Below are 16,106 nucleotides of genomic sequence, written 5' to 3' on the forward strand. Positions count from 1 at the left end.
CTTGTACACTCTCGCATCAAATACACTTCACAATAGAAAGCTGAAAAAAGAAGGGATGATTTTACAGGTTAACCAAATATCATATTTTTGGATTTAAGATGATGTTAACTGAAAATTTTAAAGATAAATATTATCCATAGAATATTCAAAATGCACAAAACAATATTAAATAACTGTTTAGTCCAACTTGGCAGTAGGAGTTACATTTCAGATCTTGAACAAATCAATTGCTGCCATCCCAATGCCACTCCCCCCACCCAAATATCATGTAGTACAGCAGTCTCTGGCAACTCCCAATCCCCAAATACAGGAATATGTTATTATTCTGAACACCATTTCTCCCAGATTTGGCAGACAGTATCTAGGGACATTTGGAAGTCTCAGTTAATTTTTCTTCTGTATTCTTTAAGCAAATAATCACTTACTGATGCTGATTAACTAAAGAAAAATTAAATAATATAATTAGAGTTACACTAGATGTAAATCAAGAAACAGCGCATTACTTAAGACACAGGAAGAAGAAAAACCATACAAGAACTTAATTTTGTCTTTTTGATATGGCTTAAAAACAGAGATGATGAACAAATCACGATTTTCAACATGTGAACATTTCTTTTAAAACAGATAACTCAAATTATTGTCAAATGACAAGCCCTCACCAGTTCCCCGTTTACTTCACAATAACTATCGATTAATAAAGGCATGCTTCTGAATACATACTGCATTACATTTTTTACTTTCAACACCTGGTGTCACCAGAATAACGCCGTATATTTCTAAAATGCTCTGCAGTAGTCTGTGCTTTGATTTTAGGGCAGTATTACTTCCAAAAGGAGTGGAACCGTAGAAGATTATGGGAAACGATGCACGTAGACAACTTTTGTGGTTAATTGATACATTATCAGTTAACTGACCATGACAGGTCATTTTAAAAATGAAACTCAAGGTGTCTAAAAGCCTTTGTGCCTTAGTCAAGGTCAGAAAAGGCCAGAAGCAAAGTGAAAATTCTGCTGTATCCCCATATTTTGGGCAAGGTAAATCCTTCACCTGTTTTGCAAAAAGGCTTTAACTGGTAACTTCTGCTACACCAGAATTTAGGTAATTGCAATCAATTTTTGTACTCCCTAATTTTCTGTCTAGTCTAGGGCTGTATTAATTGGTTATTATGATGGTTCCATGGAGAATAGACAGAGGGGAGTGATTTTGATTGATTATTGTTTGGAGCTCCTCGGATCTCCAAGATACCAAATAAAAAAATAAAGTATCAAAGAAGATTTAATTAGTCTCAGTCTCTCCTTCCTTTCACTCTGTCAGCAAGACAAAGCTGGTAAAAAATTGACAAATTCATGGAAAATGCAAAGAGAGTCAGAATTGGTGACCCTGTATTTCGTTAAAATAATGAGGGAGTACATGTATTTATTTCCTTTAAACTTCAGATAATGGGCAGAAGAGAATAAAAGCCTTCTCAGTTTTTGATGCTTATTTCAAAACCCAAACAGAATTGTGGCAGGCAGGTAGATCAATTGGTGTAAGATTTAAGTTGTACGATGGTTTTTTTTTTTTTAAATATAGCTTTTCAAATAAATTAGTGAAAGAATCCTAACTTTTGAAAGAAAAGTCGTGAGCTTGTTATACAAGGAAGATTGAAAATACTGTATTATAACATATGAATGCAATACTTCAGAGACTTCAGAACCTATTTTGGAAGAAAGTTCTGTATGGTAAAACAGAGGAAGATGTGGTCAAGATATTTGCAAAAACATTCAGACAGACACTTCCCTTCCACTTATTACACGTGAGTTTTCTACAGCAGACTTTCCAAAAGTCATGTTGTCTTTCAATATTTTTTCAGTACGATATAGAGACTTCTATAGGTATGGGGTTTTCGGGTTTTAGTCCGGCCATTGTGGATTTTAAAGCTAGAAGAAAAAGGCTAATACTAGCACAGTGTGTATTTTAAGGTGAACATATATCTAGGATCCGCAGACAATGTTTGGCGGAGATCCCTATGCTCCACCAAGGCACTTACTAGCTCTCAACTGATTTGTGGGGCTAGCTTTTTGATGATAGAAGATCACCTAAAAGGAAGATAGACAAGTGACACAACCTTAAATACTGCTATAAAGTAACATAGCCCCATATAAAGAAAAAAAGAAAGTAATGGAAAGCAGAAATGAAGCTGAAGCCTGAGAAGAGGGATGCTGATTCATTAATAAAAAGGAGCTTTTCTGCAATTGCTTGATTTAAACAGCTGTTAGCATTAACAAATAATTTTTTAAAAAGACTATCTAAGTCTGGTGGGCTAACAGAGTTAGACAGGTTTTACACCCATGATTTATTTAGTATAACAATGCCCCTTGATCTTGCTAGCTTCTTCAGCATTTCAAAACAAAAAGAAAAAAAAACAAAACAAACCAAAAAATAAAACAAACACCCGAAGTTTTCTGTAAAACAGTGTCAATTATTTTAAGACTCCCTAGCTCCTCATCCCTTTTTAAAAGGGAAAAATAAAAAAAAAAAAAACAAACCTGCAGGTCTTAAAGGACCCCTTTCTCCTGCTTTCTCCCAAAAGATACAAGCATTCAGTGGTCACTGAATGTGCTTAAACTTGACAGGAACAGGAGCAGAAGTATAACTGGTAAAGTAATACATAGGTCAAAAAGGTTTGCCTAGAGCCGCTCAGCAGAGCGGCCAGACATCTCCTGCCCGACCTGCGCTCAGCAGGAGAGGCTGAGCAGAAAAAGACTGCCAAGACAGACCTAGGAGACACCACCTGGATGGAGACACCCACTATTCCAGTGTCAGTTTCTATGGAAGAAAGAAGGGATGCAGACCTTCTAGTAATAATAACTAAGATTTACACCACAGACAGAGGTAGTTTCCTACCTCTACAGCTGGTAAAATGTGCGGATGCTGAAAAGCAATTATTTATTTTGATCTATGCTAGTTATTTATTTTGACCTTGGTAGAACTTTTGACACATGATATTCCCACAAGCAAGCTAGAAAAACATCATTTAACAAGAACTGTTGGTAATTAGTAGGAAAAAAAAAACACCAGCCACTGTTTAGAAAGACTGTAATGTTTATCAGAGGTTTATCTCAAACTGCACATATGCCCAAAATTTCTTATATTTGTTCCAGTAGCAGGGAAATACTGGTAATGAAAATACTCAATGATGTGAAAGATGCAGGAAATGCCACAATGTAAAAAGGCTGCACACAAGGCTATTGACACAACTGCAAGCCCCTGCACAATTGCTACTCTGCAGCAGCTGTTCAAGTAAAGCCAGTGCAGTGTTCTAAGATTAGCCAGGAATAATCAACTGCATAAACAAAATCTGGGTAAAGATTAGCCTGACAGCAGTTCTGCAGAAAGAGATTTGGCAGTTATCATGACCGTGAACTCAACACGAGTCAACAACGTGGTACTCTTGGAAAAAAACAGCCTAATGTTTACATACAAGCGAGTGCATCATTAGTAAGACACATGAATGTAACCTCCTGCTCTGATCTGGTCATGAATTGAGTAGTATGTCCAGCTTTGAGCAGTGTACTCTTAGAGAAATACGATCAAGTGACCAGAAAGAAGAGAGAGAGCAATCATAGGTCAGGAAAACACAATCTATTGAGGAAAAACAAGAGCCTGGACTGTGACAACTTATTTTAGAGAAAATAGGGTCATGCTTTTAAGTATACGAAAGCATACTGTAATAGAAAAAGAGAGGCAGTAAGCTTCTTTCCACATCTACTTGGACAGAAGACCCAAGGAGCTTCAATTCCAAAGATGGACATTAGGAAAGACTAACGATCTACCAGTAAGCACAATGCTTAGGAAGAGCATAGACCATCCAGGAAGGCTGGGAATCCTCCACTACTGACTATCCTCAACAGCAAATCAGTCAAATCTGTATCAGAAACAACACCACTACTGACAAACTTGCCTTTTGCCAAGGAACTGGATGAGACAATATCTTAGTTCTCCTTTAAAAGCTAAAAATAAAAGGCAGTTTGAGTCACATGCTATGCATGGAAAGTAATACTAGACTCATGGAGACTGCTAGACTGATTCTGTTGTCCAATCAGTAGATTCCCGCTACCTCAAGAAGAGATTTTTAGATCCCATTCCCTGCCTGTTTACAGATGGTACATTATGCAATTACTTGATTTTGGAGGCCTTTCCCCCAAATATCAGTAACTCTGAAAAGAGAGAATGAAATGTTGGATTCCCACCCAATTCCTGCTCCACATAGTGCCTCCCAAATACATTCAGAGATATAATCCTGAGGTACTACACTGAATGCTCCCTGACCCCACAAATTTTACACTGCTTTCTGCACTGTGATCCAGCCTCAAAAGGCCAAAAAAGAACAAATGCTCCTGAGACACGCGGGTCTAATGAATCTAATTTTTCTACTTTCTAGGAGATGGCACAGTCAAAGACTGCTGTTAGTCGCGAAGCTGGCTTTGGCTGGACCTGGCTCACAGGAGGTATGTCTGGCTCAAAGGCAGAGCAGTGCCAGGCCAGCTGTACATCTCTGGCCGATAAAAATCACTGAAAGAATGCAAAGTGTGAAAATGACCCAGGACTGCACCACCACAGCCCCAGAACAGCTGCACAGCTCACTGTTACCATGCCCTCTCTGAAGCTTCCGCTTCTCGGGTAGAAAGCTACACAGGTTTGTGACCTTCAGGGTCTGCAAGGCAGCCATCCCGTTTTACCTACTGTACGTAAAAGCTGCTAGAAATCCAAATCTAAAAAACAAGCCGTCTCTCCATTTTGTCTATTTTTCTTCTCAAACCCTGTTTTCAGATCACAGACACGCGACATTTTAATCGCAAGAAGTTCTGAAATAACTATTTATTAGATATTTTAAAAATAGAAATTATATTTTGTTTACAGAAATATGCTTTATTGTATTTGTTGTATTCATAGCAAGCTGGTGAGAGAAATCACTGTAATTCAGTATAATTGAAAATCTATACCCTCATGCGGTTTTTCTCCAAGTTGTTGATGTGGCAACCATAGACAAGATTATCACTATTTTTCTAGACATACAGGAAACAATCTTGTACACAAATTTGTTCACAAACTGTTTTCAGCATATGTGATCTCACTGGAGATTCACAGGTAAATCGCTACACATGCGTATGGGTGTAATCCAGAGCAAAGCCATAGGTCTTACCAAAAAGAATAATGTAAGCTGATACGTGTTTCTTAGAAAGACAGTTAAGCGATTATATTGTGGTAGCTCAGACAACATGATATGCAAGTTACATTCACAGCAGCTCTGCTCACAACACAGAAATAATCAGAGCTGGGATCCAAGAAGAGCTGTTTGAGTAAATACTGCCTTTGTGCATGCTGTTAACACTGCAGAGTTTTTACAGATCACAAAAGAACAAGACTATTGGGGAGTTTATTCCTGCTAAGAGATAAAAATCATTAATCTTGGACTGTCTGCTCCACTGTCACTGAAAATACTTCCTAACACTTTTCCCTAAACACACTCCCAAAGGATCACTACTACCTACAGCAAAAATCCAGTTGATAACAAAGTTGGTCTGATGGGCTTAGGGGGCTGGGACAGAGAACCAGAGAGGGGTGGGGGGAGCATCAAAGAAATAATCCATCCCATTTATAATCTCAAAAATTAGTGCAATAGATTCATTTTTGACCTGTCTGATGTGAAACCAAATTACCTGATTTGGCAGGGTCATGAAAGACAAATTATCCTAAAGGGAATTATCATCTGCGCCTTCCTTCTAGTATCTTACCTACCAGGTCATGCGTTTGCTGCACCACTCTGCAGACTCCTGTTTAAAATCAGGTTACACCACCACCATTAATGGTCAACAACAAAAACCAAAATAAAAACATATTTAATGAACGTAGAATTGAAACGTCAGTCATGGACTTTATAATTTTTTAAGTCTGTCATAAGATTTAGAGCACAAAGTTCCTGTATCAGGAGAGTAACTATAAATAACAAGATCCAAAACTTGAATGGATCACCAAGCCAATGAATAAACATAGAGCCTAGCTGAGTTTTCACCTAAAACAACAATGAAATGAAAGTTACAGGTGAAGGAGACAGACTATAATTTGACAAATTAAGAAATTAAATCATTGGTTTTATATATAGAAATTAGGAAAAAAAAAATCTCTGCATTAGTAAGCTCATCATGTACAAAATCAAAGATACTTGATGCCACCCATTAGTGTAGTAAACTGTCATTAAGCATACTTAATTAAAACATATCATAACTACCAGCAGTAAAAGAACAGACTAGATGAGCAGATGGATCCAGATATATTTTGACCTAAATTTCTTGGTATTTCGACGAGATAAATAAAGGTAAATATAAACAAGAATAGAAGGGAGAGGAAAAAACAGCCAGCCAGTATATCTCATTAAGAAGCCCCATACTAGAAAGACGAAAAAACACTAACAACCTCTTTTCTCTCTTTACTGCACCTGTTTGTCTTCTCCAAGATGTTTTGCTTCTGTTAAGCAGGTTTCCTGAAGCTTCACATAACTACATAAATAATCACATTACTGAGAAATCTATTACGTCTGGAACAACAATCATGAAATAAGGCCCACTGCCTTAGGACAGTTTAATCAAAAGAAAGAAATCATTAACCTAAAACATAATTTAAATTTCTTAAAGGTTGATTTTCTTTTATGCTCATTCTCTCTTGAGTTTGACTACTGTTAGAGATAAGAGTTAAGAGAACAGGTCTCTATCTACAGAGTCCACAGAAGGTGGAGATTCTTCTTTCTGAGACCTTCGTATCACCTTCCCCAAAGACACCCTTCCTAACTAGACAAAGTTCATAAGCATATAACTTTGTGTTACTTTTCATGTTTGAAATGAGCTTCAGAAAGCTTCAGTAAGATTTGGCCAGTGGCTGGATTCACATTCTGAAAGTTTTCATAGCTGGTACATTTGAACTACATCACAGCAAGCACTGCAGCCGCGGAGCAGGTTAGTGGTTTGATGTGTGAAACGTGTATGTGTATGATAAGTGCCCTGCTGGGATTTATTCCCTACATAATTTTCAGCTAAGGCAAAATTAAGCCTGGGGCTCCACTCCATAAATTGTGTCAAAATACTTCTCCCATTCATATAGTTTCTTAGTTATTTATACATTTTTCCTAATATAGTGCAGGCTTAGCTCTGTGCAATTCCATCCAAATTTAATTTATTTAATTCTCCCATGCCCACATCCCAAAGTAATACTTATCAAATAGTATCTCCACACCTCACAGGCAACACAAGACAAAGCAGTACTTAGCATCGTGCAAAGCGATGTAGTTTTAAAGCACTGCCTCAAAGTACACGCTGCCACACTCCATACACGTGCTGTACTCCATGTCCTTTCAGTGAAAATACTATGCAACACTGAGCTCAGATTCTTACTTACTCATTCTACAGAAAATTTAACTTTTGATGGCTTCACCAGAATACAGCCTCAAAGAAAATCAATAGCAATTGATATACACTCTTCAACATATTTAAATGCTGACACATTCACTCCAAGATTACATTTTCCACCTAGTAATCTCTAGCAATCTCTTCCCCTCGCTTTTCTAATCTCTGTGGGGTTGCCACACCCTCTTTAGAGTTCTTCCTTTGCCCAGAATAAGTTTGGGCTTAAATTGTTCTTCAAGCCACAATCTCCCTTGAGCACCTGTGCAGGCATGCAGTCTGCAGAATAAAGAAACCTAATGCCTATATCCTTCTTCTACTGCTATCTATAAATCCAAGACCATCACATATCAGTTGACAACCATGGCAAGTAATTTATATTTTTTTTCATCCCTCATCTGATCATCTGTACCCAACTGCTATTGCTTAAAACTCTTTTCTTCAGTTGTCTCCAATTTTTCCACCCACATATTCTGATAATAGTTCATCTCTAAATAAGTCCTATTGCAAGCTTAAATCCAACCTCAATGATAAAAAAAAAAAGCTGAATCCAGTAATTTTCTCTTCAATTTGTTATTATGGATGCTTATGTTACTAATCCCCTTCTCTAGCCTCCTAACATTTCTCTTCCTTTTCCATGAGCTTTTCCACAAACCCCATGAAGGATTCCCATTTTTCCACAGACTGAAACACTGACAAGACCTGTTGCCTTACTGTCGAACAACGTCATCTCGGTCCAGGTGAGCTAGGTTGGGTAAATCCATACAAGAGAGCATATTCCGGCACTCATTCCACATATTGCCAGTGTACAGTCCCACAACCCCTCGAGCACAGGAAAATAGATAAAAAACAGACGCCAAAAGAATGTTGTCACAAACGGAAGGCAGGAATCACACAGAAGGACAAAGGCAAGGCTGGTGCCTAGCAGCATGGAGATGGGCTGCATGGGGAAGAGCAACGACACGCTGTCTTACAAGCTACAATTACGGAGGTCCCAAAGAAGGGGCCAATATCCCTTCACTGGAAGCCTGTAAAGATGCTGACACAGAACCAGTTACTTTACTTGGCAACATCTTCCAATGGCACTTCTGGACTTGCAAACCACTTGAGCCTGCATGTTTGCTTTCCTGTGATACCAATTATTTTGTAACTTCTAGTTTAGGAATTGCAACTATAGGTGTTAAATCAACAATTAAACAGCCTTAAACGCTTCTTTTCAAGCTTGAAGCACATGCTATGTGCTACCAGAATCTGAAACGTTTTATTCTAGCACCCTCAGTGAATTGCAGGTCATGCAATTAGTTAAATTAGCTTAAAAAAGGCAAAGCTAACAAAAGAATTAAAAAGAGTTAATTTAAAAAATAAAATTAGTTAAAGACAATAGGATTACAACTTCAAGCGGGGCCCTTGATGCACTTTGGCCTATCTACCTCAGCCCAGAAAGCCAATCGTATCCTGGGCTGCATCAGGAGAAGCGTGGCCAGCAGGTCAAGGGAGGTGATTCTCCCCCTCTACTCCACTCTCGTGAGACCCCACCTGGAGTACTGCATCCAGCTCTGGAGCCCCTACTACAAGAGAGATATGGACATGCTGGAACGTGTCCAGAGAAGGGCCACGAGGATGATCAGAGGGCCGGAGCACCTCTCCTATGAGGACAGACTGAGAGAGTTGGGGTTGTTCAGTCTGGAGAAAAGGCAGCTCCAAGGAGACCTTATAGTGGTCTACCAGTATCTTAAATGGGCCTACAAGAAAGCTGGTGAGGGACTTTTTAGGATGTTGGGTAATGGTAGGACTAGAGGGAATGGATTAAAACTAGAGATGGGACGATTCAGACTGGACGTTAGGAAGAAGTTCTTCACCATGAGGGTGGTGAGACACTGGAACAGGTTGCCCAGAGAGGTGGTGGAAGCCCCATCCCTGGAAGTTTTTAAGGCCAGGCTGGATGGGGCTCTGAGCAACCTGATCTAGTGTGAAGTGTCCCTGCCCATGGCAGGGGGGTTGGAACTAGATGATCTTTAAGGTCCCTTCCAACCCGAACCATTCTGTGATTCTACCTACCATTTCTCTCTACATTAAACCAACCCATAATTTCTTCTAATGAAGCTATTAGATAATGAAATTCTGTCATGCCTTACTCTCATATCACAACATGAATCCCTTGTTCATCACTAGGTCTAAATGTCATTCAAAACTACCACAATCACCGTTCTTCTAACACAAAATCAAAATAAGACCCTCATTTCTCACTCACTAGTTACAGTCTCACTTCCAATATCATTTTTCTCAGCAATGCTTTGAAGAAAATTGGTTTATTTCTATTTTCCTGCTAGCTTTCAGTATTACTGTGTATGTGGACTGTGCCTCTCCTGATGGGAAGTAATCTAACCTGTTTCCTTTGATTTCTAGAGAAATTCACACATTCTGAGATCCAGGCAACAACAAAACTGTTATTTATACAAGCTACAGTGGGTAGAAACCATAGACAAAATTACATACTTATTTTAGTGCTAAAATTCAGTGTCCATACTGTAGCCTATTTAATATGCAATTAAACAACAAACACTTGGGTTCAATGTAAAAGAATTCAGAAAGAATGCTATTAATAATTTCTTATGAACTAGGGGGTAGTATTCACCTCACTTATCTTTAATTTCCTGAAGTTTGGAATCTAGGCTGCTCATTCAGGCTTCACCAGTTGATGTAAAGAGATGTGAGCTGAAACTCTTGCACAACTACAAATGAAACTTACATTTCAAATGCAAGTCTGTTATCTAAAGCAGCAGACTGAAGAGAGGGGCAGTAGTGAGGTCCAAAGCCACAATTCTTATCAGTACTGTGTGTCAGTAGAGACAACAAAACCTTAATTATTTGAAGTCCTGTACAGAAAATGGTTTGCCTATCAGAAGGCAAAACGCATTAAATGACAAATTTCACTAGATATGTAGACAACTTTCAGTCCCTGTGATGCAGAAGGCTGCAGCAGAGGTACAGGTTGACACACAGGATAAGGAGAGATAAAAACTACAGAAGCAAAAAATACTTTAGAGAAAAGAGAAGTCTTTTATACTACCATTCCAAAACCCTATTCAAATTGTCCATGATACTGTTACCAGAGAGTAACATAATGCCAACACATATTCCTGGGACTTGTGGAAAATAAGTATAGAATGAGAATTTTAGACGTGTGATGGAAAATGAACATCTGTGTCTCCTTCTTCCCTAATAGGAAAGCTAAAACCCTGACTGTTGTTGGAGAGCCAGAACTCAGCCAAAACGGCAGTACAGCAGTCAAGATGCTGCTTGCTGGGATCCACGTTTCCTCTGACACCTCAATGACTTGCCTTACCCATCCTTACCTTAAGGCTCATGAACACGCCTTGCTGAACAAAAAAAGCAGCAAAGGCTGCGAGCACCCTACACTACATTAATGGGAGCACAACCAGCAGATTGAGGGAAGTGATGATCTCTCTTGACTTGACACTCATTAGACCACACTTACAATAAACCCCAGTTTCAGGCCCCCCAGTACAAGGAAGATACTGATAAACTGCAGAGTTCAGATTGCCGCGGGGCGGGAGCACTTGCTCTGTGAAAAGCAGCTCAGGAACTTGTTCCACTTGAGAAGAGATGGCTTTGGAGTCACCCAGTATCAGTATTCCCATGAGAAGGTTATCCAGAAGATGCAGCTACGCGCTTCACAGTGGTGCATGTGGGAGTTGGAGAAACAACAGGTATAAATCAAAACAAGAGAGAATCCGACTTGATTCAAGCAACAGGGTTTTTGTGATGCAAACATTGAAGCAAGCTCACCAGAGGGGTTGTGTAGTCTCTATCCCTGTGGGTTTTCAAGATGTATTGGATAAAGCCCTGAACAGCCTAGTCTGCCCACACAGGTGACCTTGCTTTGAATAAGGAGGTTGGACTAGAGAATCCTGAGGTCCCTTCCAACCTGAATTATACTATGATAAAAGTCGCGGGACTGTATCAGGCTAGACAAAGTGAGTGATGGGAAAGAAGATAAAAAGAGAAACAGACTTGTAATTACTCTGGTATTATTTGATAGCACGTACATTTAAAATTGCAGTATTGTCCTAATAGAGATATTCTCTCCCAGCTGAAGGCCAGCACAGGTGGGATGATCTCCCTCACAGTTACAGTGGCAACACACAGCCCTGCAAAAAGGCAATGCTTCAGGGAAGGGATGAGAAAAAAGCAATTCTACGGGGCCAAGAGATTCTATCAGAACATCAGCAATATGATGGTAACTCTGGCTGTTAGTAAGGGACATGAGCAATTACCATCAAAACACTGCAGAAAGAGGTGGCCACATGGGTAATTCCAAAGGAAAAGAGGTGTCTTGTAAGACAGAGAAATCAGGAGTGTCAGTGATATTCAACATGTTTTCTCAAGATGTTAAGAGCAAATAGCTGACGCACCGAAAGAAATGACAACAGCCAAAAATTGTAATGTAAAGGGCATTCTTAAAAATCACTATAATGGTAAATCAATAGAATGTTATATTATCCTGGTGTAGTCTGTCCTTCTTTAGTGTTAAATGGTTTTTGGAAGTGAGGAAAAGAGAGCTGGTTCATAAAATGTAATTAACCTTCTGGAGCGAAAAAGAGCATAAAATTCTAAAGAGCTACAGATTTTGATTTAAGAACAGGGATTTACTATTGCTTGAATAGTTCTGATTTTGATGAAAAAAGGTATTAAGCACACTCTTTAGAGAGACAGAATGAAAAAGGTATTACATTTGCAAACTCAATGACATGACTACATCCATACATTTCCCCTGACTCTTATTAAATTATCTATGTAATACTTACCCGCTCTGTCAGAATGCTGCAAAAAAATATTTTAAAAGATGGGAAAAAGGAAGGTAGCATCAGTTCATATAGAAAACGCACCCTATCATGGCATGTGTTCTCTGCCTAAGCAGTTCATGTCACGTAAAAAGTTGTGCAAGTTTCATATTCAATTCTACTTAAATCAAGAGAGTTATGAAAATTATTTGACCAGGTTCAAGTTCAAAGAGCATACGGTTTTAGAGCACGGATAACATACAAGACTTGAGTGGGAACGGGGGCGGGGGGGGGGAAGAGAAAAAAGAAGTACATTGCTCCCAAAAGAGAGATGACAAAAACTACAGTGACATGAAATGTATTTTTTTTCTACAAACAGTAACTATTAATGCTACTTATGACTATACAAAAAAAAAAGTTTGGCTAATCCATCAGAGAGTAAAAGGAGCTAGTAGCAGAAGGCAAATGCCACCACATACCTCTGGAATTTATTATTCTCTTATTTCATTTCATGACACCCTTAGGACTGCACCTTTGTGCCTGTAACTTACACTCACAAATTCAAAACGCAGATCAGGCAGCCACGAAACCTCGCTTCCAAAAAGCTCCCAGGGAAGAACAAACGCAATCATATGAACAACAGAAGCAGAACAGGCAAAAATCTCAGTTACATTAGCAGTCAGACGAGAGTCGTTTTCAAGAGGAAACTTCTTTTGAAGCAAATAGTTGGGTTACTATTGGGAGTCACGAAAATGTATAGACAGAGTCAGACTTGGTTGGAAGGGACCTTTGAAGGTCACCTAGCCCAGCCTCCCTGCCAGAGCAGGGCTAAAGCCAGCGCTAGACAACACTTTTTCAAGCGAAGAGGCTGCGCTCAGCGGAACAGTGGGTGGGAGAGACAGCAGGACATCTGGGGCAAAACCAGGCCTGGTTTGTGCTCGGTATTCTCCGGTGGCACCTAGCTTTCCACGTCAAAAATCAGCTAAGGAAAGCATGAACTGACACGATGATCCTTTCTAAAGGATAAAAAGCAGACACTGCAGTAAGTGAAACATTCAAAACAACATCTCTGCCCTGAACAGATAGGAGAAAATGATCAGCAAAAAACTCTGATCATACATATAAAGAAGTCATCAAAAGAAAACTTATAAGGAGCCGATGACACGACAGATATCGACGTGACCCATTCTCTTTTGTGACCGAGCGTTGCTTTGGTTAATATTCCAGTGGTCTCAAAACAAACTCATGAACAAGCTCAAAGAAACTTGCTTGTAAAGGTGATGCAGAACACCACTGTAATTTGGAAAGCGAGGAGCAAACAGGCAGCAAGAACCCAAGCAAAATGAAGTACAACACACATGTTGAGTAGTTAATATTTGTCAGCAATAGGGTGCAGATTTTAAAACACTAGGAACGTATAGGAAGTCCACTTTTTTTTTAAATACTTAACACCCTTGATAATTCAGGTTTTGAGACAGCCAGTAAGAGAGACATCTGTTGTTTAGCTTTTATTTACCAATGGCAATAGAATGCTGTCATACACTTAGGTAAAAAGACATGTTAGTTTTCATGACTTTGACAGCTATGATGAAGCAGGGGCAGGAGATGAGTGCTAGTTGAGGATACAGACACTTTACAGACAAACTGTAGGTTTTTAAGGCTTTTCTCAGGTGGAGGGGAGAAGAAAGATGGAAAGATGCTCATTTTTCATTCAGATAGGCAAAATTTAAAGCCTCTCTTAGTGGCCTATGCCAGACCATGAACAGTTTTAATTGTCAAGAAATTGCTTTTCCAGGTTGACTGCCTACTTAAACTAGAGAGTGTATAAAACAAGTCCACTCTTCACAGAGTTCTACAAGAAAAAACTTAGTCATGGAAATATTTATAGTTCTGCCTCTGTACATTAAGCTCTATGTAAGTCACTACCTTGATATTTTCAAAGCATGGCAAAAAATTACAGAAGTAGCAAATTAGAAAGCCCTGAAGCAGAAAATGAGGAAGTTAATTGTCTGAAGTTAACACAGATACAGCTATATGAACCTTAACTCAAAAGCAAAAGGTTTATGTAACTCTAAAATGGAAAAGGATGCAGGAAAAAAAAAAGCAGGAAATGAAAAAAAAATAGTGAAATTAAATCCTTGGGAGGTTTGCCAAGTTAAGAAAAAAAATACAATACAGTCCAAGCAACGCAGACAAAAAGATTAACGATTAAGTGTTATCTGGTAAGGATGTACGTATCAACTATCACAGCTTTTCTTCACCTATGGTATCTGGAGTGCCTTCTGTTCTCCTTCTAGTTATTTCCTCTTCAAATGCACGTCATTAACCCTTCCAAGGTAAGGCTAAGTTACTAAAATGGGTGTCTGGCTCACAACGGACGCCATCGTTCGGAGGATGCCCTGACCCCCTGACCACCAGGCGAACGCAAGGTGCAGCGCCCGGGGCCCGCCACCGCTGTCCCCGGCTCGGCGTTCGGACGTCTCTCCCTCACCCAGCCACTATTACCGGGGCAGAAGGCCAGCTACCACCAGCCCGGCTGCTGCCGGCACGCCGAGGCGCACCGCTGCCACCTTGCCGGCCTGGCGCACCGGGGCCGCCGGGGGGAGGAGGCAGCGCGGCGCCCGGCGAGGCTGCCCTCAGCCCCGCGGACGGGATTCCGGGGCTCCTCCGCGGAGCTCCCGTCGCACCGGCTCCGCGGCCTACCAGCCCGCCTCCGCCACCTTCAACCGGGGTGCTCTCCGCCGGTGCCAGCTGTCCCCTTCTCCCCCTCCCCCGCCCCGGACCTCTCCTCCTCCTCCTCCGCCACCGCCGCCCTCCGCGGAGAGACCCCGTCAGGACCCGCCGCCTCTGTCCCCCCTCTCCCCGCCGGGGCAACGCCTCAGCCTAACGGCCGCCGGGGCGCGCGCGGAAGGGCACACTCCGCTCGAAGCGCACGGGGACACCGCGTCACGTGGCGTTGGTGGCGGCGGCGGAGGGAGGGAGGGCCGGCCTGCCCCGCCTCCCGCCCGACCGAGCGCGCGCGCCCCCCGCGGAGGCGGCGGCCACTCACTCGCCAGCGCTGCCGGTGCCCTCGGTGCCTCCCGCGCCTTCCCGGTGCCGTCTGCCGCCGCCGCCTTCTGCCCGGCCCGGGGAGCCTCCCGAGGGAGTAGGCGGCGGGGCGGGGCGGCGCCGGCCGCGGGGCGGGCGGGGGCGGAGCCTCCCGGCGGGCTGGCCGGGGCAGGCGGGGGTAGAGTGAGGGGGTGAAGCGGGGTCGTTGGCCCGGGCCGCCCCGGAGGGAGGCAGAGGGCCGGGCGGCCTGGGCCGGCTGCGAGAGCCGTAGCTGGGGGTGGGGGACAGCGCCCGGCCGTCCCCGGGAAGGGCCGCCCCAAAAACCGGCAACGGCAGAAGGATCCGCACTGGCGGCCCCGGAGCCATCACCAACCCGCATCCAGCAGCACAGCCCCAGGCAGCAAACGTGGCTTGTAGAGAACTTTTAAAACCACCACGGTATTATTTTAAAATATATCGACTACTCTACAGAAGGGCTGCTGGCTGTAGCCACAGGTTGATTTTGAGCCTGACGAAGCAGAAGTTTTTAAACTTGGCCAAGAGAGCGGCTTTCTCTTGACCTCCTTCTCGGGCACCCCTCACGCTGGCTCCGCGGGGAACCAGGCTGCTTTTTAGCAAAGCATCCTAAGGCTCCACGCAGTAAAATCACCGTAAGGAAACAAACAGGTGGTCAGGAGGACAAGGAGTTACGATGCCTTAATGCTCTGTTTGATGCTGAAGCATTTCGTACTGGTTTGCCTGGAGCATGGGAACGCCATTCTGCAGCCCAGTTCCTGGGACAGTGAGTGATGTTCCGGCATCGGTTCCTTCCTCCTCC

At 41.9% G+C, this 16,106-nt stretch overlaps 1 protein-coding gene across 4 annotated transcripts in view; it reads right to left on the reverse strand.

Annotated features, from left to right (window-relative positions):
- Positions 1-15,413, reverse strand: part of GGACT (gamma-glutamylamine cyclotransferase) — a 31,395-nt gene extending 15,982 nt beyond the window's left edge. Inside the window, exon 1 of one of the 4 annotated variants that reach the window (XM_063337037.1) lies at positions 15,291-15,413. The gene's annotated coding sequence lies outside the window, so the exon portion shown is untranslated. Of the gene's footprint in view, positions 1-12,720; positions 12,740-12,792; positions 12,963-14,502; positions 14,977-15,290 lie in introns of those variants that run through there. The other 3 variants (XM_063337048.1, XM_063337065.1, XM_063337058.1) reach the window with 3 other exon arrangements.
- Between the last annotated feature and the right edge of the window lie 693 nt (positions 15,414-16,106).

Source organism: Chroicocephalus ridibundus, chromosome 1, assembly GCF_963924245.1.
Source record: "Chroicocephalus ridibundus chromosome 1, bChrRid1.1, whole genome shotgun sequence".
In the NCBI taxonomy this organism is placed as follows: domain Eukaryota; kingdom Metazoa; phylum Chordata; class Aves; order Charadriiformes; family Laridae; genus Chroicocephalus; species Chroicocephalus ridibundus.